Source organism: Pinus tabuliformis, chromosome 9 (genome assembly GCF_031772625.1).
Source record: "Pinus tabuliformis cultivar Carrire ecotype Pingquan chromosome 9, CPIR1, whole genome shotgun sequence".
NCBI lineage: Eukaryota > Viridiplantae > Streptophyta > Pinopsida > Pinales > Pinaceae > Pinus > Pinus tabuliformis.
In genome coordinates, this window is record NC_142307.1 from 1,083,553,648 (window position 1) to 1,083,577,793 (window position 24,146).

The 24,146-nt window shown below is 35.5% G+C and overlaps 1 pseudogene; it reads left to right on the forward strand.

The window, feature by feature from the left end:
* The first annotated feature begins 2,230 nt into the window (after positions 1-2,230).
* Positions 2,231-24,146, forward strand: part of LOC149152477 (aspartate aminotransferase, cytoplasmic isozyme 1-like) — a 54,312-nt pseudogene continuing 32,396 nt past the window's right edge.

Consider the following 24,146-nt stretch of genomic DNA (forward strand, 5'->3'; position numbering starts at 1 on the left):
TATCTAGAGAAATAGGCAATTAAGTTGGTTTGATACTTTTCAATTGAGCTACACTCAGAACTTACTGATATTTTATTACTATTAAAATATAAATGAAATTAAAAACATAAAAATAATATATATATATATATATGTATATGTGTGTGTGTGTGTATATATATATGTATATATATGTGTATATATATATATATATATATATATATATATATCATTCTCATTACTACTAAACTAAAATATATTCTAAAGTCTTTATTACTCAAGTCATTTAGAGCTTTAAAAGAGAAAATAGGCCATCTTGCTAACTCCTTCATAACCAATAGTTAATCCATCCCTAAAATTGTCAAATACTTTCACTTAGCCCTCTATTTGAAATCAATAACATTTCCTTCCACTATCCCACTCCTAACACTAATTTCCCTTGTGTATATCCATGGTATACTCATTATCATATTTAGAATATTTATAAAAGGAATATTGCAATTTTTTTCAAACCTTGTGAAATATTTAAGTATATAACTTTTGTGCAAAATCCTACATTGAAAAAACTGGAAAGCCAATCAAAATAAATTTCAAAGATTGTATCACTAAGTCAACTACAAAACACTCCACAAGTTCTTCAAAAGTTATCTACAATTTGAGCTTTTTAGCATGTAACTTAGTTTGCATGATTGTGCCTAAGCTTTTCCTAAAGGTTGAATACTATGCTTGTAATGTATTCTTTTCTATGGTGACATTTTATTTTCTTTCTTTATACAAGTCAGTTAACACTATTGCCCAGCTGAATAAAACTTGTTCAGGTTTCTTTCTTTTTTGGGGAAAAATGGCATTGACATTGTTGATGTTGAGGTATATGTCATATATATATTTTATAATCTACTTATTTTATATTCCAGTGTTCATAATCTTTTGTGTATTATACTTTTCATTGTATCTTCTTTCATTTTCACAAGAGAAACTCAATATTGATGATAAGAAGCAGGAATTGTAGAAAGAGGAGAACAATAACACTCAAGCGACAAATGCAAAAAGAGAGAGAAGAGAATTAGTCCAGTGATGCCCTTAAAGCCGATATTGTGCAAAATGTTGGTCAAGTCTTTAGAGTTGATGCTTCTACCTTCAATGCCTTGACAACACAATGATAATGGTTTGAAGTGATAAAACAATATTTCATGTGTAAATTGTAGTCCAACCAATATGAAGTTGGAAACTCATATTGTAATACTTGATATTTCAAATAATATAATTTGTGGTTGAAATATTTATAATTGTACTTGATATTATTTAGTATTGTAATTAACATATGTAACTATGCATTTTCATATTAGGTGAAAATGCACATTTCATGATTTTTTTTTTTTTTTTTTTTTTTTTTTTGATACTTTCGTCGCAAAATCATACTAATTAATTTATGTTGATTAATAATGAACACATAAAATCAATTTAAAACTAAAAATACTAAATTAGTAGTTTATATTTATTAATGATGAACACAAATAAAATGAGTATACAACAACTAAATTAGTCGTTTATAATGATTATTAATGAAATGAATATAAACTACTAAATCAGTCATTTATATAATGAATATAAACTACTAAATTAGTCATTTATATAATGAATATGAAACTACTAGAAAAATATAAATGACTCCTGTAAATGATAAATTTGTGATTACAAATGACGACTAAATTTTGCATATATATGTCTATTAGTAGCTACTTAGTCATATATGTCCAAAATTTAGTCATATTTCTTTGGTCATTAATTGGTTTCAAACAATGACTAAAATTTGCATATATATGACTATTAATAGCTACTTTATAGTATCTTATAATGTGACCAACATTTTGGTCATATTTATTTGGTCATTGATTGGTTTTCTCGAGTGATCATGTAGTAGTACATTTTGTTGTGTATTTGGTCATTAATTGTGGAAATTAATGACCAGATTAATAACTAAATTAATGACCAAATTTATGACTAAATACACTACTAGACGATAAAATTGAGACAACAAATTAATGACTAAGCTAAATATGACTAAAAATTGGTCGCGTTATAAGATACTGTAAATTAGCTACTATTGGTCACCGACTGAAAAATGGTCGTTTATATACAAATTTTAGTCATTTTTTAGTAACTAATTAGCCATTTTGTACTAGTGAAATGATTGCACATGTTTGCTTGATAAAGTCAATATTTCATTTTTCTTTCTGTACTTTGAACAAGTATGCTTGAAGATTTACAAGTAGCTCCATCTAGATCTACAATGCTCCTTCATGCATGAGCACATAATCCCACTAGTGTAGATCCTACACAAGACCAATGGGGAGGAATTCCACAATTAATAAGATCAAAAGGTCTGCTACCATCTTTTGACAATGCTTATTAGGTTAGATGATATCAACACATTGAAACTTTCATTTCTACACAATGTTTTCCCTATCATGTGTGGTGAAATTGAAGGATACATTTGTTAATATTATGTTCATGCATATGTTATTTGTACAGAAGGTTTCTTTAAATTGTGCAACAAAAAATGACCTTTCACTTCTTTGATTCATGGATTTTCTAGCGGAAGCCTTGATGCAGACACATGCTCTGTTTGTTTGTTTGTAGGAGATGGTGGTGAATGCTTTATTTCTTAGAGTTATGCAAAGAATATGGGGCTATATGGGGAACGTGTGTGTGCTCGTAGTATTGTAAAGAAAACTAACCACAAAACCACTATGTTTTCAGGGATGCATTTTATTTGTAAAAATATTGTATGCCTCAATTGACATAAAATATTTGAACTTGTGATATGCTTGAATATCACCATTCTTGAATATCCAACCCTAAAAGTAGTTTCTTGAAGTGGACACTTCACTGTTACAATGATATTTTGTTTAATCTATTTTAAATGATTTGAATGATGTTCTTTCAGGTTTGCAGAAGTGCAACAATGGCAACTAGAGTTGAAAGTTAGTTGAAATTGGTTATTCACCAAACATACTCAAGTCATCCTATTCATGGTGCTTTGATTGTGTCAACCATTCTCAGTGACAAGCAACTGTTTAATATCTACATTTCCTCTAGCATGTCAATGGTAGAAGTTTCACTACTTAATCTCTTATGCATATTTACAATATTATATCTAATGCAAGAATATTTGTTACAATTGGACTATTCAATTGAAAAACATGGCAGATCACATTATTAGCATGCACCATCAACCACGAGGGCTTCATTGAAAAAGAAATATGATATCACATGCGTTCATATTGGGGTATAAAAAATAAGCAAAACACAAAACAATATATTGACTATATAATAGAGGGTTAGAGGGTTTTTATATGTTATATAATAATATATATATTATAGGGTATTTTTTATATCAAAAATTAACCAAGCGGAGGCAAAAAAAGAGGCAGGAATATTATGGTCGTGTGAGTGACAACGCATCATCTCTTTGTAAGCCAAGCAGGAAGTATCTTGGCCATGGGAGTAATCGACAACGAAACCTATTATGTTGGGCTAGATGTTTGTTCGCAACCTTATTCGGAGGCCAAAAACAGGATGGGAGTATGATGGACCCTGTGAGTAATCCACAACGCAAACTTGGTTTTATTGGGCGAGACCTCTTTTTGTAGGCCAGGAAAGATGTATCATGGTAGTGGGAGAAATGAACAACACAACCTATTCTATTGGGCTAGATGTCTGTTCGCAACCTTTATTCGGAGGCCAAAAACATGCGGGGAGTATCATGGCCCATGGGAGTAATCCACAACACAACCTCGGCTCTGTTGGGTGAGACCTTTGTTCGCAACAACAATCTCCTCTATTTGGGCCTTCTCCACCCCCATTTTAGGGTAACTTCTCTTTAATGGAGTGTGTTGATGCGATAATGGGGAAAGGGTCAAGGGTATAAGCGTAAGTTCTCTTTTCCTGGGGTAATAAGATAGAGCGTAAAGCATCCAGGGTAGGTTCCAAGAAAGTGGTCACATGTTTGGCCATGCGTGGATGGATTCACCTCTAGCCTCAGGGCACATCGGAACCGCATGATTCCACTTGGGTAGAGCATGGTTTGCCTGACTTCTTATTATTAAGGTGGGGGGAGTTGTGGGTCGATCTTATTCTTCCTTCAGGCGAAGAGTTTCATGGCCCATGGGATTAATTAAGAGCACAACCTATGTTTTGTTGGTAGAGAGCGCATGGAACATTTGTTCTGTTGGGAAAACTGAGGCAATCTATTTGTATGGATGATGATTCTGGGCATGGAAGGATCTTGTCAGGGTTGTTTCTATTACTGAAGGAGATGAGACAGATTGTATTAGTGGGTTTGAGATGGAATGCTGAGAATGGAATGTGAAGGTTTTGTGGACAGTTATTTTGTTGGACAAGAATATCTACTGAATCTCTAGGCCAGTTACCACAATATGGGAGTTAATCTGTAAGCATGTCATTTGAGCTTGGGTTCAGGGTGAATTGCACCAGTTGCTGCCATCACCAGGGAGAAGTCTGAAATCCATAAACTGTGATCATAGTCTTTCTCATCCATCTGGAATTATGTTTTATCTGAAGTGTTTGGAGCTACTGAAGCAGTCGAGGTGGGCCTGACATATAATAGAGAAGGTTTTTTTTACTGGCGTCGAATGTGGACAAGCATTCTAGGTATTTTTAATTGTTTTCATTTTGTGGTCTTAAAAACAATTATTCTTGTGCTTTAGATAATGATTAGGATTTTGTTTGTTTGTGCTTCAAATAATGATTAGGTTTTTTTGTTTTTGGCTGAACAAGGCTTTGTTGATGAAAATTCTTGCGTATGGTGGAGAAAGTTTTTTTTTAATCTTTTCCTTCATGAATGACCAGTCAAACTTTATGAATCCATCGATTGGTGTTTGGCAAGAAACAATATGAGACCTTTCATTCCCTTCCCTGGGACCGCCTTCTAAAGATAGAATCCCATTTGGAATCAAGAGCTTGATTAGAGTTTGACCTACCAGATATCCATGAATCCTCTCTTTCGAGATGAACTACCGCCTATTAAAGGGTTAAGCACCTCTTATGTCAGATCCAAAACTTCACCATTGTGCTAGCTCTAGCCAACCAGGAAGCATACCACTCACAACTATAAAGATGGAAGTGTTGTTGCCCCTAGTCTTCCACAACCTATAAGGTTGACACCACAAAAATTGGAAGAAAAAAGAGCAAAAGGGATTTGTTACAGTTGTGATAGCAAATACACTAAAGGTCATAAGTGTGCTGAGAAGAAATTATTCTGCATAGATTGTGAAGAGGAAGAAGAAAAGGAGCAAGAAAGGTCAAAAGAAGAAGATATACTCCAGGAACAAAGCCTAGATGAAGAACAAATAAATCCGACCATATCTTGTAATGCATTGGCGGGAATTACCACTCCTCAAACCATCAAGATAGAAGGACAAATCAAGAAGAAAAAGGTAATAGTGTTGATTGATTCAGGAAGCACCCACAATTTTATTCATTGTAGGGTAGCAAAAGAATTGCTTCCTATATCCAGCACCAGAGTGTCAAGTGATGATTGCAAATGGAGGAACAATAAATTGCTCTGGAAAGTGCCATAATATCAAGCTATCCATGGGAGAATATGTATTGACTAGCCCAATGCTTTCCATTCCAATGGGAGGTGCGGATGTTGTACTAGGAGTCCAATGGCTACAATCCTTGGGTACAATAGCTTTTAATTTTCAAGAACTTTTCATCAAATTTTCTACGGAAGGAAAGGAAGTTGAATTAAGGGGTATTGCAGGGAAACCAGGAAAGATAATCAGCTCTCATGGTATGACAAAGCTTCTAAAAAAGGAGCAAAGAGGTGTAATTGCACAATTATGCTCGCTAGATGTTTCCACATTGGAATCATCTATTTCTCCAGATCTCCAAAATGTCCTGGACAATCATTCCAAGGTATTTGAGACTCCCAAGGGTCTCCCACCTATGTGTGATCATGATCATGCTATTCATCTGATTCCAGGAAGTGTTCCTCCAAACATCAGGCCGTACAGATATCCCTATGTCAAAAAAGGTGAAATTGAACGTATGGTTGCAGAAATGCTAGAGGCTGGTATAATTCAACTGAGTCAAAGTTCTTTCTCAGTTCCAGTAGTATTGGTGCACAAGAAGGATGGATCATGGCGCATGTGTCCGGATTATAGGGAGCTCAACAAGCTCACTATTAAAGATAAGTTCCCCATTCCTGTTATTGATGAATTACTGGATGAATTGCATGGATCAATTTACTTCACCAAGTTGGATCTTCGTTCGGGATATCATCAAATCAGAATGAAGATTGAAGACATTCCGAAAATGGCATTTAGAACCCATGAGGGTCATTATGAATTTTTGTTCATGCCTTTTGGCCTTACCAATGCACCTTCAACATTTCAAGGTTTGATGAATTCAATTTTCAAACCATTCCTTAGAAAATTTGTGTTAGTATTTTTTGATGATATACTAATCTATAGCAAGTCTTGGAAGGATCATGTTGAACATGTTGACAGGGTGCTACAACTATTGGAGGAGAAACAATTATATGCAAAAAGATCCAAATGTTTCTTTGGAGTCCAGGAGGTGGAATATTTGGGTCATATTGTATCTCATGAAGGAGTTAAGGTAGACCCTAGCAAAATTAAAGCCATTATGGAATGGAAAATCCCCACATCCATAAAGCATCTCTGAGGATTTCTTGGGTTGACAGGGTATTATCGCAAGTTTGTTAAGAATTATGGGAGAATAGCAGCACCTCTAACAACATTATTTAAGAAAGATTCATTTTCATGGACTCTGGAAGCAACAAAGGCCTTTGAACATCTTAAAGAGGCAATGTGCCAAGCACCTGTCTTAGCTACACCGGACTTCACAAAAACCTTTATTGTGGAATGTGATGCTTCAGGAAATGGAATTGGTGCTGTTCTAATGCAAGATGAAAGACCCATTGCTTTTGAAAGTCGTCCAATCAAGGGAAAGTTTTTAAGCAAAGCTATTTATGAGAAGAAAATGTTGGCAATACTCCATGCACTTAAGAAATGGCGACCCTACCTAATGGGAATACACTTCAAGGTAAAAACGGATCATGATAGCCTTAAATACTTTTTAGAACAAAGATTATCCTCTGAAGAGCAACAAAAGTGGGTCACAAAGATGTTGGGTTACGACTTTGAAATCATCTACAAAAAAGGGAAGCAAAATGTGGTGGTAGATGCACTCTCAAGAAAGGATGAGGATGTGGAAGCATTGTTGTGTGCCATTTATATTATCCAACCAGATTGGATAAACGAAGCAAGGGAGGAATGTAAGAATGATGAAGAAGTGTGGGCACTTATTCGAAAGCTACAACAAGATTCCAGTACTTCTGATACATTTAGCTGGCAAAATGATTTCTTACAGTACAAAGATCGCTTATACCTCTGTAAGAATTCCCAGCTAAAACAAAAGATTCTTATGGAATTGCACACTTCTCCCTTAGGAGGTCACTCAGGATTTTTAAAAACTTACCACAGGGTTAAGAAGGAATTTTTTGGGATGGCCTTAAATCATATATTCAAAAGTTTGTGGCTGATTGTTTGGTTTGCCAGCAAAATAAAGTTGAAACAATTAAGACACCGGGTCTATTACAACCTTTATCCATTCCAAGCCAACGTTGGGAGGAGGTTTCAATGGATTTTATCACAGGTTTACCCAAGTCTGAGGGAAAGAGTGTCATCATGGTGGAAGTTGACATACTTACCAAGTATGCACACTTTTGTGCATTATCACATCCATTTAAAGCCAGTACAGTTTCTACTGCATTTATGGAAACAGTTCAAAAGCTACATGGAAACCCAAAGATTATTGTAAGTGACAGAGATCCCATTTTCACTGGAAATTTTTGGACAGAATTATTTCTTTGTCTTGGTACTCAGTTAGCTCATAGCTCATCTTATCATCCTCAATATGATGGACAAACTGAGATAGTAAACAAATGTTTGGAAGGATATCTTCATTGCTTTGTATCTGATAAACAGACACAATGGGTCAAATGGTTGCCTCTAGCTGAATGGTGGTATAACACTTCCTTCCATACAACAACAAAAATGACCCCATTTATGGCACTTTATGGGTATCAACCACCATCCATCACATCATATTTAAGAGAAAATTCTAAGGTTCAGGCAGTGGAACATCACATCGAACATCAACAACAAGTCCTCCAACTCTTAAAGGATAACCTCGTGTTGGCACAAAATAGAATGAAACAACAGGCAGATCAACATCGCAGTGAAAGAAGTTTTGATGTAGGTGATTGGGTATTCCTACGGCTACAACCATATAAGAAAATGTCCCTAAAGCAAGCTAAGAAGGATAATAAATTATCACCAAAGTATTATGGTTCGTACAAGGTGTTGCAAAATATTGGTACTATGGCATACAAATTGGAGCTTCCTGTAGCTTCTCGATTGCACCCAGTTTTCCATGTTTCATGTTTAAAGAAGGTTATAGGTGACAAGCTCCCAATTCAAACAATATTGCCAGAACTTGACGAGGAAGGAAAAATTATATTGGAACCGGAAGCAGTCACAGAAACAAGAACTCGACAGCTACGAAATCGATCAATTTCAGAGTATCTTATCAAGTGGAAGAACTTATCGGCTGAAGATTCCACATGGGAGGATGAGAATTTTATGCAGAAGTATCCAGAACTACTCAAGCGTTGAGGACAACACTTTTTTGAAGGAGAGGGGCATGTTGGGTCCCTATAATACTATTGATTACCCCATTACTATTGTAGTTATACCCCTTATTTATATTGTTGTCCCCCTATTACCCCCATATTGTTATTTATGTGCCCCATAGAATCCCTCTATTGTTATTTTTGTGGCTTTATATTATTATTGTTAGGTTGGCTGGATTATATTGTGACTCCCTAGACTCATATATATAGAAAGGAGGTTTTATCATTTGTATCATCCAAGAATTGTTAATTCATGTAATGTAAAGGAGGTTGCCCCCTCGAAGAGGCTGAATTCTAAGGCATTGATCTATATTTTCTATCTTTTCTTGAGCTGGTTTCATAACACAAACATCGAGGGAAGTCCTCATTCTTCATTCTAGTTTGGGTGGAATTTTCATTGCCACCCTAGCTAGCTGATCCAATTTTGGTGGACTTTTAGCGTAATTTCAGTGGAATTCCATTGCGACCCTAGCTAGCTAATCCAATTTCAGTGGAATATTTTCCACCCTATTGGATATTCATACATTTTCCATATTTTCTTGTCATATTTGTAGCAAGGGAATTGGAGGGTTTGTTGTTTAATTTTGCACGAGGTGATTTCTTTCAAAAGGTTGAATACTTCAATGATCAATATCCTTTCAGAAGGAAAAAATCTTGTTGTGTTAACCATTGTGGGTCAAGTTGCTACCTATATCACTTTATTAAGAGGTGAAAATTATTCAAATACTATTATTCCCTTCAGGAGGACGAGATCCCTATTATCTCGAGGTGTCGAGCTATCCAAATTCCTTAAATTGAAGCAATATTAAAAGGGGAATAAGAAACATCATCTTCATAATAATTTAGCAAGAAGGGAGATCAGTTTGTATTATCCCCATAGAATTATAGAGTGTTGAATTATTTATCTGTTGGAATGACCGAGTTGGGTTCTTGTTCCATTCCATTTACAATTCTATAAGATAAGTTGATAGAAGAGGTGTATCCCCTGTAGATTCAGTGATCCATTAGAAGGCCAAATTTAATATCTCAAGGGGACCAAGTTAGTCACTCAAAATGGTTGTGTTTTGTAGCTGATCTATTTATTGTGAAGGTCGAATTATTCCAGGCTTGATTGGTATAAAGGAATTGTGTAAACTTTTGAGGCCGAGTTTAAATTTTCCCTTGATATTCATTCTACTTGAAAATTGGATCAACAAGGGTATTCTAGACCTCTGAATATTAAGGAAGGAAGGTCGATTTCATATCATTTGTTGTCACCATTTAGGCTGAATAAAGAGGGATGAATTCACCTAGAAAAGAGAGACAATCTATCCTCTAGGAGACACAATTATTTCCTAGAAGAGAGTTCCAAGTTTGAAGCTAAAATTCCAGGAGGGAAATCGAAATTATTCTGAGCAGATTTCAAATGTCCTCATATCAATTTTAGAGTGGCCAAGTGCACTCTTTCAAAGGCCAAGCTCATTTATATGCAATCATTTCCTCTATCAAGACCGAATTCAATTTAGCAGTGAGCTGAAGATCATCATTTCAGTGGGATATCAATCAACCTAAGTGTTGTAGTAGATTATTCCAGGAGGAAACAAATTTCCTAGGCTTGTATTATCAACACACTGTGTTAATTTCTCGCATGTTTTAGTAAAGCGAGTTCAGGTTCTTCTCTTAAGCTGATTGTAAAAAATTAAGGATCCATTTCAAATAAAATTCAATTGGCACCTCACATTTATCGTTCACATTTTTCTAAACTATTTAGAGAAATATGTGATGAAGTTCAGAATTGTTTGTTGTAGTATTCTCTTAAGTCCTCTGACAAGTTTGCATGCCAAATGTTATAAGAAAGTTGTCAAAGCATGCCCTTGGCCAGTTCTGGGACCATAACATATTAAAAAGAAGAATTCTGAGACAAGAATCAAAAGGCCTAAGGTGACTATACAAAAAAAATGTTCCCAAATCAAAAAATTTGAAGGCTATAGCCAAGCCCTCATGCAGATGACAGAATGCTTGGAACTGTGGGTAGTGAAGAAGAAAGGGAGCTACATATTTGAAGCCCAATACCTAGGACCGGAAATAAAAGTGGAGCAATCCAAGGGTGATGGAGAATATGAGATGATCCATAAGGAGATACAAGATAAAAATGCTAAAGTCCCCTTCATAAATGAAATTAGAGAAGGGCTGTAGGGGGGAAGCAGTCTTGATAACGAGACTCTAAATGTGAAGATTCCTACTAATCTCATACGAACTCAGATATATGTTAGGAGAACGCTAGTAAACCTAGTTACTCTCAATAAAAGCAACTTCAAGAAGATAAGGAGGCAAGAACAGACTTGAAAATTTAATTTCCCAAAGGAATATCTTTGGTTGATCTTCAAGAGAAGTTGCAACCAGAAAACACTCAAAGGGAAGTTGTAGAAGGAGTAGGAAATACCAAACCACTTCACCACCCACACCAGAAAGAGTGTTAAATAACTACAGATGGACCACAAATTTCCTAATAGGAGGAAACATATCATGGGATCTACTAGGCCCAAACAACGGAATGTAGCTCCTCAAAGGCAGACAGACATTTGAGGACAGAAAACCCCTAGCTCTTATGAAAAATCTAGGTAGTAGGGTCCAAGTAGGGCGGGTTACAAAGTTGGAAGCACCTGTACACCGAGGCTTGTCAAAACCTTCAATTTGTAAGGGGATGCCCATTCATTGGTCATTTTACAAGAAATTTTGTGGCAGAGTATCATATCCTTGCAACAAAATAAGAAAGACTCATCCTAAAAAGAATTAAAGTATTTGAAAACAACCCTGCCATCAGTCCACGAGTTTTGGAATTATGGTAGAAAACTTCCTTAAAGATTAAGGCCATCTCAATGTGTTGGAAAAAGGAATCATTGATGCTTGGCTGTGGAAAAACATTGAAAAAAATTCCCAATTTATTTTTACTTACAATTGATTCATTTATGCCTAAAAAACTTGTCTTCTGACAACATGATTTGCTGAACATTTTTTCAATCCAGGAGAATTTCCTTTCCTATGCTCATAGGTGTTTGTCCCAGTATATAGAGCATCCATTGTTGATTCAAAAACAAGATCACTTGTTGCCAAAACAGAGTCACAAGCTGCTGGTAGCATATTCTTATCACTGGTATTTCTATTGGAACCAAACTTTTGGTGCCTCATCAATTCACCCTAAAGTAACCAAGTATAAAAAAAAATGACATTAGAATGACTATATAAATATAAATTAACTCTAGATTTTGAAGTATGCTTTGCAGTAATGAATTAATCAAATGTCTATCAATGTTTACAACCTTCAACATGCGTGACTGCACATGTCGTACACAAATATAGTATATACATACAAACTAACTCTGGATTTTGAAACTAAGCTTTGCAGTTTTGAATTAATTAGAAGTTTGTTAATACTTACAAGCTTCCACATGCATGACTGCATATCTCACAAAAAATGTTGTTGTGGACCAATAACACTTCCAGGTCTAACTACTCATAAATATCCTAAAACCTGTTTCAAGCCAATAAACACAAGAACTTATTTAGAATACAAAATACCATTTAAAAGCCTGCTTCTATATCCCATGCAACACACTAAGTTATAAGCAATAATTGCATCATAAACAAATACCAATGCTAAGTTAGAATCTAGATGGACAAAAGGATAAATAAATCAATTCAATTTGTGGAAGGTTTGTTCTGATTCCAATTTAAAAAAAAAAAAATCTATTTTGATAGAGAAAACATGCAAAGGATCTTGATTCCTGATTCCAATTTTTACGTTATTTGACAGTGGATTTCTGCAGCTAAGTGCATGGTGGAATGCTTTCTTTTTATTATTTGGATTTTCATCTTGGACATTTGTCACCTAGATGATATGAAGCAGGAGATAGGAAGAAAGTTAAAATTTTCCAAACCCCCCAGTTTTATGAGGCAACTAAAATTATTCTTATTGATTTGTGTAGGTTTGGTATCAGATGCATTTCATTTAACTCTTGGTTGTGGTGTTCTATCTTTTTCCTTATTTGCAAAGATGTATTTAATTTAACTTTTGGTTGTGGTGTTCTGTCTTTTTCCTTATTTGCAATGGAAATTGCCAGGAAGAAACCTGATGATGTGTATTCATATGGGTGAGTTCACTTCTGGGGTGGATTTGGTGCATATATTTTCTTATATGGCTTCTTTGGATCTCTTTACCCTCCATATCCTTTCTATATCCTATAAAAAAATCATTTTCAAGGTTCATTTGTGGCTAAGGTAAGCTATGAGATTACTCCCCAGTGTCAATGTTAGAATGCATGTGAATGCATCATTGTGTTATATAGGTTATTTGGTTTATAACTACTACGAAGTTGGAACCTTTATTTTATATTATTGTTATTTTTTTCATTTACAAGCATCAAATGTATTAATAGGAACTAAAGTGTATTCTCAGGTAAAATGGAATTAAGTGGTCATGAATTTATAAGATTGCAATAGGACATGGTAGTATGCAAGTGCCTAGCTGAAAATAAGTCAAAGTGTTCAGTATTCTTACACTAGATCATTTTACTCTGTCTTCAGGCCCTTGGTCTCTCCCATGATATGTTTTTTTCATCAACATTGGCTAGAGACTTCTTTTGAATATTAAGAGAACTGCCAAGTTTATATTCTGGCATAGACAAAATTGGTGAATGTCATAGTTTCAAAATGATATAAATAGATGATAACAACTACAATATCCGTAAAGGGTATGCCTAGAATTTGTGAAAATTCATCCATGTTTGATGTTTCATTTATGTAAAGTAATAATATGTTTTATGTGCCTTGCATTTAACTTTGTGTGTTTGGTTTGGAACTAAATTCTGGTATGGGGAAATGGGTATGAGTGCCTGAAATGGAAATGTGACCGCTCAAACATTTGGAAACAGGGAAACATGACATTACAAAATAAGAATATATAACTTAGGAGACATGGAAACATGATATCACAAAAAAGAATATATATTGAAAATTTGAGAGAAAGCATCATTAACAAATGAGCAAGAACATTTAAATGTCAAGAAATGTTTCAGCTCTCTTATATTGGGATCTTCATCATGAGTATCACACTGTACCTCCTTTTCTAGCTTTTTCCTCTGCCTTGATTCTCCAGGAACATCAGTCAAATATGGTAGAAAAAGCTCACCATGCCTAATCAATGATTTTGGCTTGAGTGAAGGGTACATTTTCACGAAGGTTCGGGTACATAACGGGCTTGGTGATCTTGATTAAATGCCAAATTTGATACCCTCATACATGATAGAATGCAATGAAAATGTTACATTCCTACCAATCTTAAAATCTTGAAAATTGTCAAGTCCGCTAAATTTTGAATGGGATATGAAATTATACTTTCTCCATATGGAGGTGTTGAGCGATAAAAGGTGTCTTTTTAACTCCTAATTATCTTCACATTAATTTTCAACCCAGGGACAATTTTTTTATTTCAAGAGTGTACTGAGTTTGAGGCAGTCACTTGCTCAAGAGTAATGTTTTGTAGTATAGTGCTTAAAATGCAAAAGTAAATAATGTTGGAAACAAAATATAATCAGAACAGCAACAAACTGAAATGTTCTGTAATTAAATCATTTACTCAAATAATCATCAGTCAAGGACTCAGTAATGATAACTCTCTCCCCTATAAATTGATGCAAATGAAAATCAATCATAGGCAAGATCTCCAATTTGAGAACTTAGACAGCAGTAGTCAATGTCCTTTACAGTTGTTGATCTTTCAATCCACACTAAAGAAAATAACTGGAAATGGAAATTCAATTGAAAATGCTCACTAATACACACTTGCTACAATATCAGTTAAAAGGTGAAATCAAATCCTTGCATGAAAGAGATAACAGCAAAGCCTATTTGAACAACAACAATAAATTAATGGAAATGAACAACAATCTGAAATATAATGGAACATTAAAGCTAATTAAGTGGAAATGAATTGAACAGCAAAGCTCATCTTACAGAAATGAAATATTAATGGAAAGGAATAGTAATACTAAATTATTGAAGATGAACAACAACGCTAAATGGAAATGAACCGAAAAGCTAAATGAACAGCAATACTAAATGAGCAGCAACCTATAATGCACGGTAGAATCTGAAGTGAACAATGAAGCTTTATAACCAAAATGAATAGCATAATAATTTAATTTGTAATGAATAGCAATCTTTGTTATGGTGGAAGAAAATAGCAACGCGATCCAATTGTGATTTCATGCATGAAACGATTTCAGGAAAATGTACAAGAACAGGAAGTTAGAAAGCAATGCAACTCAAAAGCAATGAAAAGTAAATCAAACCATCACACTACTGGAACTGTAAAATAATGGTACAGGTAGCAAGTGGATCCACTAGGGCTAGGCCCTTAGCCGCCACTGAAGCACTGCCAAACTTACTCCAGTATCAAATAATGGAACAACAACTCTTTTATTGATTAATCATCAAACTTCGAAATCATTACAACAACAAAAACCTTGATAATTACAATGGCAATGCAACAGCCCCCCTTTCTTCTTATCCTATCGTATCCTATCTCTAATAATCCCTAACTTAATTTCTCATAATCTATCCCATCATGAGTCATGAATCATCTTCTCTGATCTCTGTTTTCATTTAAATACATAGAGAGTAGAGAGCAGTTACAACAGAGATGATTACAATATGATTCTCATTACAAAATTGGATTTCTCACAACAAATTGATAAACAAGATCCTATTTGGAATATCTCTTCATCAATCATTCAATAGGAACCGGTCGAATTTGGTATTGTAACCGAGATAATTTGGAAAATAGCCACAACAGCGAATCTAAGAAAAATGTCTTCAGATAACCTTCAGTTTCTCTTAATCCGGATCGAATTTTGGAAAACAGCTTATCACAAAACTAATTTGGTATGTTCTGGACAAAACCCATGTTTTGGATTTTCCAGATTCTTTTCCATTTTCCCGAACCATTCAATACAAAATCATCACTTTTTAATCCAGCGAATTTCTGAATTGGCACATTTAATGATCAAATCTACAATCTAGAAAATATCTTGGAGGCTAAAATGGTGAAAAAATTATTAATAAACTATCATTGCTATAAACATGCATTAAAAACAATTTATTAAAAATAAAGCAGAAGAAATAATATTTATCCATAAGAGCATAAATAATTATAAAATAGAATTATATGATAAATGACGTGATAAAGAATAGTAGAAATGGATGAAATAGGTGTTAAAAAGTAATAATAATAATGACATATTAGCGGCCCAACATACCTCCAAACTAAATATATTGCATGTCCTCATACAACCCAAAGCTGAATAGATTGCATGTCCTCATGCAACACAAAGACTCTTTGTTAACCAAGCAATAAAAAAAAATGTTCATCCCAACTCATGAAATGGATGGAACAAATGAATTCTTCCTCAAATAATGAATATTCAATTTTAGCAATCCCGATGAACGCATAACAATTTTCACATTGACGCTCAATTTATGTGTATATGAAGTTGCAGCAAAATATGATATAAGTAACAACAACTTCATTAACCATTTCTCGAAAACTACAAACCAGGTTTTGCTGAAATGTTGCAACTAGATTTATAATATATTAACGCTTTTATGATCCAAAAATCGGATCGTTTTGATGCACGGATCATGAGATATAAACAAAATGGATGTAGGTGATAGTGTGTTGGCATTATGATACAAGTGTTGTCCTTGATGGCAAGATGACAGATCATAGTGCAGCAGGTTAGTAGCAAAGAGTTGATGATCAGACTATAGAGAATGAAGAAAGAAGAGTATATACGCAGGTTCACTATATACCAAGTCGCGTACATATGCAGGTTATACGCAGGTTCACTATGTACCAAGTCGAATATATACGCAGGTTCGCTATATACCAACTAGGGCACACACGGAGATTCACTATATACAAAGACGTGTATACACGTGGTATTGCTGATCAAAAGTCGCGTATGCGTATGCACGCACTTTCATGCACAGAAAAGAGCGTACATGTGGGAAAGCTTATTTTTGGGTCCGTGGTATTTAGACCTATGGTTTGGGTCCTTGGTATTGCGTCCGAAGTGTTGAACCCAGGTATTGGGTCCCTAGTATTGGTTCTCAATGGTTTTGGACCATGGTATTGAGTAAGGCCTAAGACTATAAAAGGAGAAGAAGATCATTAGGCAAAGGCAATTTTGAGAAGTGATGAATATTTGATGAAGTGTGAGATCTAGTATGCTGGTTATGGGTATGTGAGGATGTGATTAATCTGAACTAAGGATGCACCCATGTGAATGATGATGAACGATGGATCAAGATCTTAAGGCTTGGAATGTTTTATCATTATATGGTTTAATTATGGATAAACTAGATATGAATTATTGACGCATGTTTTATTGTATGAATGTTATGATCCGGGTATGGCTGATGTCTAGAACAGTTGTAAAGTTATGAGTAAATATTTGCAGATCTGTACGCAGGTTGGCTTTGGTGAAAGCGCGTATGTACGCCGGTTTGATTCATCATAGTAGCGTATACATTATGAGACATGATATTTGAAGTTGCAGTTGGATCTGGTTATTGTTGCAGAGTTTTGTTGTCTGTTCTGTGTTCTAGTGATTGTGTTGTTGACAGGGTTTCAGTGTTTCAGTATTGGGTGATTCAGAGATTGATGATTCAGGTGTAGTTGATGAGTGTTTTGCAGTGGTGATTGATTTTGTACTTCAATGTTGTTGATGGGTCCAGTATGAAAATTGGATGAAACATGGCCTTCAGATTATGGTGTTGTGCTTCAGGAGTATCTAGTCTGAAAATTTATGAAACGTGGTACCTGGAGGAAGAAAGAGAAGGTTGTAGACTTCTGTAGGTCAGGACCTACGTACTAGTACATCAGCTAGTACAAGAGCTAAGGGGGTGGCAGCTCCCTTCCAGTAGCAGCTAGAAAAAAAGTGAAGGTTGGAGCATTCAGTAGGCCGGCACCTACGTAGTAGTAAATGGATGGCTAGTACAAGAGCTAAGGGGGTTGTAGCTCCCTTCCAGGAGAGTCTGGAGAACGAGAGAAGGTTGTAACCTTCTGCAAGTAGAAGCCTACGTATTGGTATAAGACTGCACCAGTACAAAAATATTGTAAAATGAAGTTTCTTATTAAAAGAAGATAGAGACGACTTGCAGCAGGTGGTTTTCACCCACATTGGGTTTCCACCTTATATCATGGTGTTCATGTGTGCTTCTTGTGTTTGATGATCTATTCTGTTTTACTGCACTTTCTTACTGTTCATGTGGTTAATGAAGTTCTGATGCACTAACTAAAGATCAACATTTAATGGATTAATTGAATCATTAGTATTCTGGATATACGCTAGTTGCATTAGACACAGTTGTGTATACACGCGAGTTCACTTAACTGAAGTAGCATATGAATCTTAATATGGAAATAAAAAAGTTTTATTGATAACACTGATTCACCCCCCCCCCCCCCTCTCAGTATTATTTCCAACAATTGGTATCGGAGCAGGTCCTTTGGTAGAAGCTTGATCGCTTGAAGGAGATCCGTAGAACAATGGGAAAGAAGCTTAAGAAGAAAGCGCCTAAGAAGAAGAAGACATCTCAGAAGAGCTATGACAGTGGGAGAATCGATTGGGGAATATGTGGAAGAAGCACTTCAGATTCAGAATCACTTCAAGATGAAGAACTAATCAGTTATGAATTTGTTATGCTCTGGTGATACATCTATTTATCCATTTGAAGATGATGAAAGCGATAGCGAAACAACTAAATTTTCTCTTATGGGTGAGCAAGAAAGATATCGAATAGAGGCAGTATTTAAAAGGCTTACAGACAAAATTAGAGACCAACAAGATCTATTAAACAAAAGGGAATGTGCCTTCAAAGAAGAAGCTACCAAACTAAAAGCTCAACTAGAGGAAGGTAACAAGGTAAGGAAGTTTTTCAAGGAAAAGGAAGATCAATGTCAAAACTTGCAGGATGAAGTGAATAAAAGGAGCACAATAATCAAGAAACTTAGAGATAGATCCAGTTACTATGAAAGGCTTGAAGCTACAATCCTCTCGCTAAAGGAAGATATTGAAGAATTAAAGAAGCATAATAAAGAACTATCCAAGATCATGAAAAACAAGAAAATGAAGTTCTTGATCTAAGACATTAGTTGGAAGAAGGAAGAAATGTTGAAGAAAACATGAAGAAGCAGTACCTTAAAAAGGAAGAGCAACATCAGGTTGAGGTAAATATTCTAAAAGATAAATTAGAAGAAAAAGATAAGCTCTTACGATTTCAAGATAGTACTAAGATCTTGGATGATATTCTTAGTAGTCAAAGGTCTCCTGCTATCAAAGTTGGTCTTGGTTTTCATGAATCTATTGAAGAAGAATCTAGTTCACAAAGTAAGACAAGGGAATCTAATGCAAAATCTGAAATGCTCAACAAGGAGATGAGAGGTCAACCCCATCAACAGCCAAGGAAAGAAATTCTTCAAAGAAAATCTTTTACTCCTCCAATGAATAATGTTGAATGTTATGTATGTCATAATCTTGGACATGTTGCAGCCAGATGCAGAAGAAGAGTGGTTCAAGACCGTCATGCAGAAAGATCATCACATTCCAGGTACTTTAATGGATATTGTTTTTCTTGCAATATGTTTGGTCACAAAGCTGCTGATTGCTACAGGAGGAATATGAAACATGTAAGATGTTATGCATGTAACAAGCTTGGACATACAGCAAACGAATTCAAGAACAAAGCATGGGCACCATACCAAAAGGAGAAAATATCATCATCACACTTGAAGATATGGAAGAAGAAGGAAGTATAGCCAGAAAGATGTGGCACAGCACAGTATACAGACATAACAAACTCAAAGCGAGCTGAAAGTGTAAAAATTCAGTGTCCTAAATCTTATACGCAAGTTTCATGAAGGGAATTCGCATATACACGTGAGTTAGTTACTGCACAGTCACATATATGATAGTTCGAGGAAAAGCAATGGAGACAAGTTCAAGAAAAAAGGTCTGATATGATTCATTCCAGTATTTGTCTGTTTGATAATGGTTACAATCTATTGATGTTGTGTGGAAATGTCTTGATACTTGTAAGATGTTTAGGAATGATTTGATCTTAACTTGTGGATGATGATACTTCTTGCTGATATATGCATGATCAGATCAGACAATAAACAAGATGGCACAGGTTCAGGGGGAGCATATGCCTTTAATAATGCATTGTTGGCATTATGTTTAGTAGTCCTTGGTGATGATGCTTATATGGATAAATGATATATCTTGCTATGATATGGTTATGAGTTTTCCATCTCATATGATTCTTGGGGTTACATAGTTGATTTTCAGATCAGATTTGTGGTTGATTCTCTGATGATGCATATATGGTGCTTACATGGTGATACACAAATTCATTACTTGATGATGAGTCACTCATATGTTGTTGTCATCATATGCATAAAGATCATATAATACAGTTACGATGCAGGATTCCTATAGTTCTTGGTGCTCATGTGGATGAGGATTGCTGATGTTGATGATATCAAGAAGTCTTGACAAATGATCTTGAGCTCAAGATACATAGTGCTGGATACATGAATGATTACTCAAAGTTGCATTGTTGGAGACATGATGATGATGAGTTATTACCTATATGATGATAGGTTGATACTTACATATGTTGATTGATGCAGATGTTCCCAAAGTGATGATACTTGGATCATGTAGATCTTGATGAGATGGCTATGGTGTTTTTTCACATATGATATAATGTGAATGATTTTGTATGCAGAATTCATTCATGGAAGGCAATGATAATGTTCAAAAGGATGAATTGATATCTATATGTAGACATAACTTGTTATAGGTTGATGACTTATGCACTAATGGACATATACAAGTTGCTGGTCTAGATGCTATTGACAGATGTTTATGGAGTAGATCATACATTGTTACTATCATGGCCTTATTTAGAAATGTCATGTAAAGGTCATAACAAGACTCTTGATGTAATAGTTTGTCTCTATCTATTGTAGTCATTTGATGAATCTCTTTGGTCATATGGTGTAATTTTTACCCCCACTATGCATGGGAAGGATGATGTAATATTTTAGTCATGTATAAACATTTGGTATCTGGTGTATCCCCGCTTGGTTGGGTGGATGATTCAATATTGATATATCCCCACTTGGTTGGGAGATGGATGTATGTATGAGTCCTTCGTGATAGGAAGGTCACTTATGATTTATAGAGTCATGTTCTTTCTTGTAGAACATCTTTTTGCAGACCTTGCTTATAGTCAGGGGGAGCATGAACAACATACTTCAGTAGAGCAACGATTTCAGCATGTACTCAGAGGGATCATGGACAGATTGGTACACCTTGGCATATACAGAGGGGGAGCTCATTCAGAGATTTCAGCAGGTACTCGGGGGGAGTATGGTCAGCGGAATGTTTATCAAGGAAAGAGAATATCTTGGTCCACCCTTTGCCCTTGATGTCAAAGGGGGAGAGTGATTTGGTGTTGTTGCCATCAAGTCCAAAGGGGGAGATTGTTGGCATTATGATGCATGTGTAGTACTTGATGGCAACCCACTCGTAGAAGAACAACTCCTTATATATAACTAGATGAATCTACAGAAGATATATCAGATGTGATAGAAAACATGGGATGTAGGACAACTCAAAGGAATCAGATGACAGATCTCAGTACGACAAGTTAGCTTTGCCATCAAGTCCAAAGGGGGAGATTATTGGAATTATGATACAAGTGTTGTCCCTGATGGCAAGATAACAGATCATAGTGTAGTAGGTTAGTAGAAAAGAGTTAATGATCAGACTACAAAGAATGAAGAAAGAAGAGTATATACGCAGGTTCACTATATACCAAGTCGCGTACATATGCAGGTTATACGTAGGTTCACTATGTACCAAGTCATGTATATATGCAGGTTTGCTATATACCAACTAGGGTAGACACGGAGGTTATACACGCAGGTTCACTATATACAAAGACGCGTATACACGCGGTATTGCTGATCAAAAGTTGCGTATGTGTATGCATGCACTTTCATGCACAGAAAATCACGTATATGTGGGAAATCTTATTTTTGGGTCCGTGGCATTTAGACCTATGGTTTTGGTCCTTGGTATTGCGTCCGAAGTGTTGAACCCAAGTATTGGGTCCCTAGTATTGGTTCTCAATGGTTTTGGACCATGGTATTGAGAAAGGCCTAAGACTATAAAAGGAGAAGAAGATCATTAGGCAAAGGAAATTTTGAGAAGTGATGAATATCTGATTAAGTGTGAGATCTAGTATGTTGGTTATGGGTTTGTGATGCTGTGATTGATCTGAACCAAGGATGCACCCATGTGAATGATGATGAACGATGGATCGAGATCTTAAGGCTTGGAATGTTTTATCCTTATATGGTTTGATTATGGATAGACTAGATCTGAATTATTGACGCATGTTTTATTGTGTTAATGTTATGATCTAGGTATGACTGATGTCTAGAAAAGCTGCAAAGTTATGAGTAAATATTTGCAGATCTGTACGCGGGTTGGCTTTGGTGAAAGCGCGTATGTACGCTGGTTTGATTCATCATAGTAGCATATACATTATGAGACATGATATTTGAAGTTGCAGTTGGATTTGGTTATTGTTGTAGAGTTCTATTGTTTGTTCTGTGTTCTGGTGATTGTGTTGTTGGCAGGGTTTCAGTGTTTCAGTATTGGGTGATTCAGAGATTGATGATGCAGGTGTAGTTGATGAGTGTTTTGCAGTGGTGATTGATTTTGTGCTTCAATGTTGTTGATGGGTCCAGTATGAAAATTGGATGAAACGTGGCCTTCAGATTATGGTATTGTGCTTCATGAGTATCTATTCAAAAAATTTATGAAACGTGGTACCTGGAGGAAGAAAGAGAAGGTTGTAGCCTTCTGTAGGTCAGGACCTACGTACTAGTACATCAGCTAGTACAAGAGCTAAGGGGGTGGCAACTCCCTTCCAGTAGTAGTTGGAAAATGAGTGAAGGTTGGAGCATTCAATAGGTCGGTACCTACATAGTAGTAAATGGATCAGCGAGTACAAGAGCTAAGGGGGTTGTAGCTCCCTTCCAGGAGAGTCTAGAGAACGAGAGAAGGTTGTAGCCTTCTGCAGGTAGAGCCTGCATAGTGGTATAAGACTGCAACAGTACAGAAATATTGTAAGATGAAGTTTCTTATTAAAAGAAGATAGAGACGACTTGTAGGAGGTGGTTTTCACCCACATTGGGTTTCCAGCTTATATCATGGTGTTCATGTGTGCTTCTTGTGTTTGATGATCTATTATGTTTTACTACACTTGCTTACTGTTCATATGGTTAATGAAGTTCTGATGCACTAACTAAAGATCAACATTTAATGGATTAACTTAATCATAAGTATTTTGGATATACGCTAGTTGCATTAGACATAGTTGCATATACACGCGGGTTCACTTAACTAAAGTAGTGTAGATGAATCTTAATATGGAAATGAAAAAGTTTTATTGATAAGACTGATTCACCCCCCCCTCAGTATTATTTCCAACAATTGGTATCGGAGCAGGTCCTTTAGTAGAAGCTTGATTGCTTGAAGGAGATCCGCATAACAATGGGAAAGAAGCTTAAGAAAAAAGCGCCTAAGAAGAAGAAGACATCTCAGAAGAGCTATGACAGTGGGAGAATCAATTGGGGAATATGTGGAAGAAGCACTTCAAATTCAGAATCACTTCAAGATGAAGAACTATCAGGTATGAATTTGTTATCCTCTGGTGATACATCTATTTATCCATTTGAAGATGATGAAAGCGATAGCAAAACAAATGAATTTGCTCTTATGGGTGAGCAAGAAATATATCGAATTGAGGCAGTATTTAAAAGGCTTACAGACAAAATTAGAGACCAGCAAGATCTATTAAACAAAAGGGAATGTGCCTTCAAAGAAGAAGCTACCATACTAAAAGCTCAACTAGAGGAAGGTAACAAGGTAAGCAAGCTGTTCAAGGAAAAGGAAGATCAATATCAAAAGTTGCAGGATGAAGTGAATAAAAGGAGCACAATAATCAAGAAACTTAGAGATATATCCAGTTACTATGAAAGGCTTGAAGCTACGATCCTCTCGCTAAAGGAAGATCTTAAAGAATTAAAGAAGCAGAATAAAGAACTACTCCAAGCTCATGAAAAACAAGAAAATGAAGTTCTTGATCTAAGACATCAGTTGGAAGAAGGAAGAAATGTTGAAGAAAACATGAAGAGGCAGTACCTTGAAAAGGAAGAGCAACATCAGGTTGAGGTAAATATTCTAAAAGATAATTAGAAGAAAAAGACAAGCTCTTACGATTTCAAGATAGTACTAAG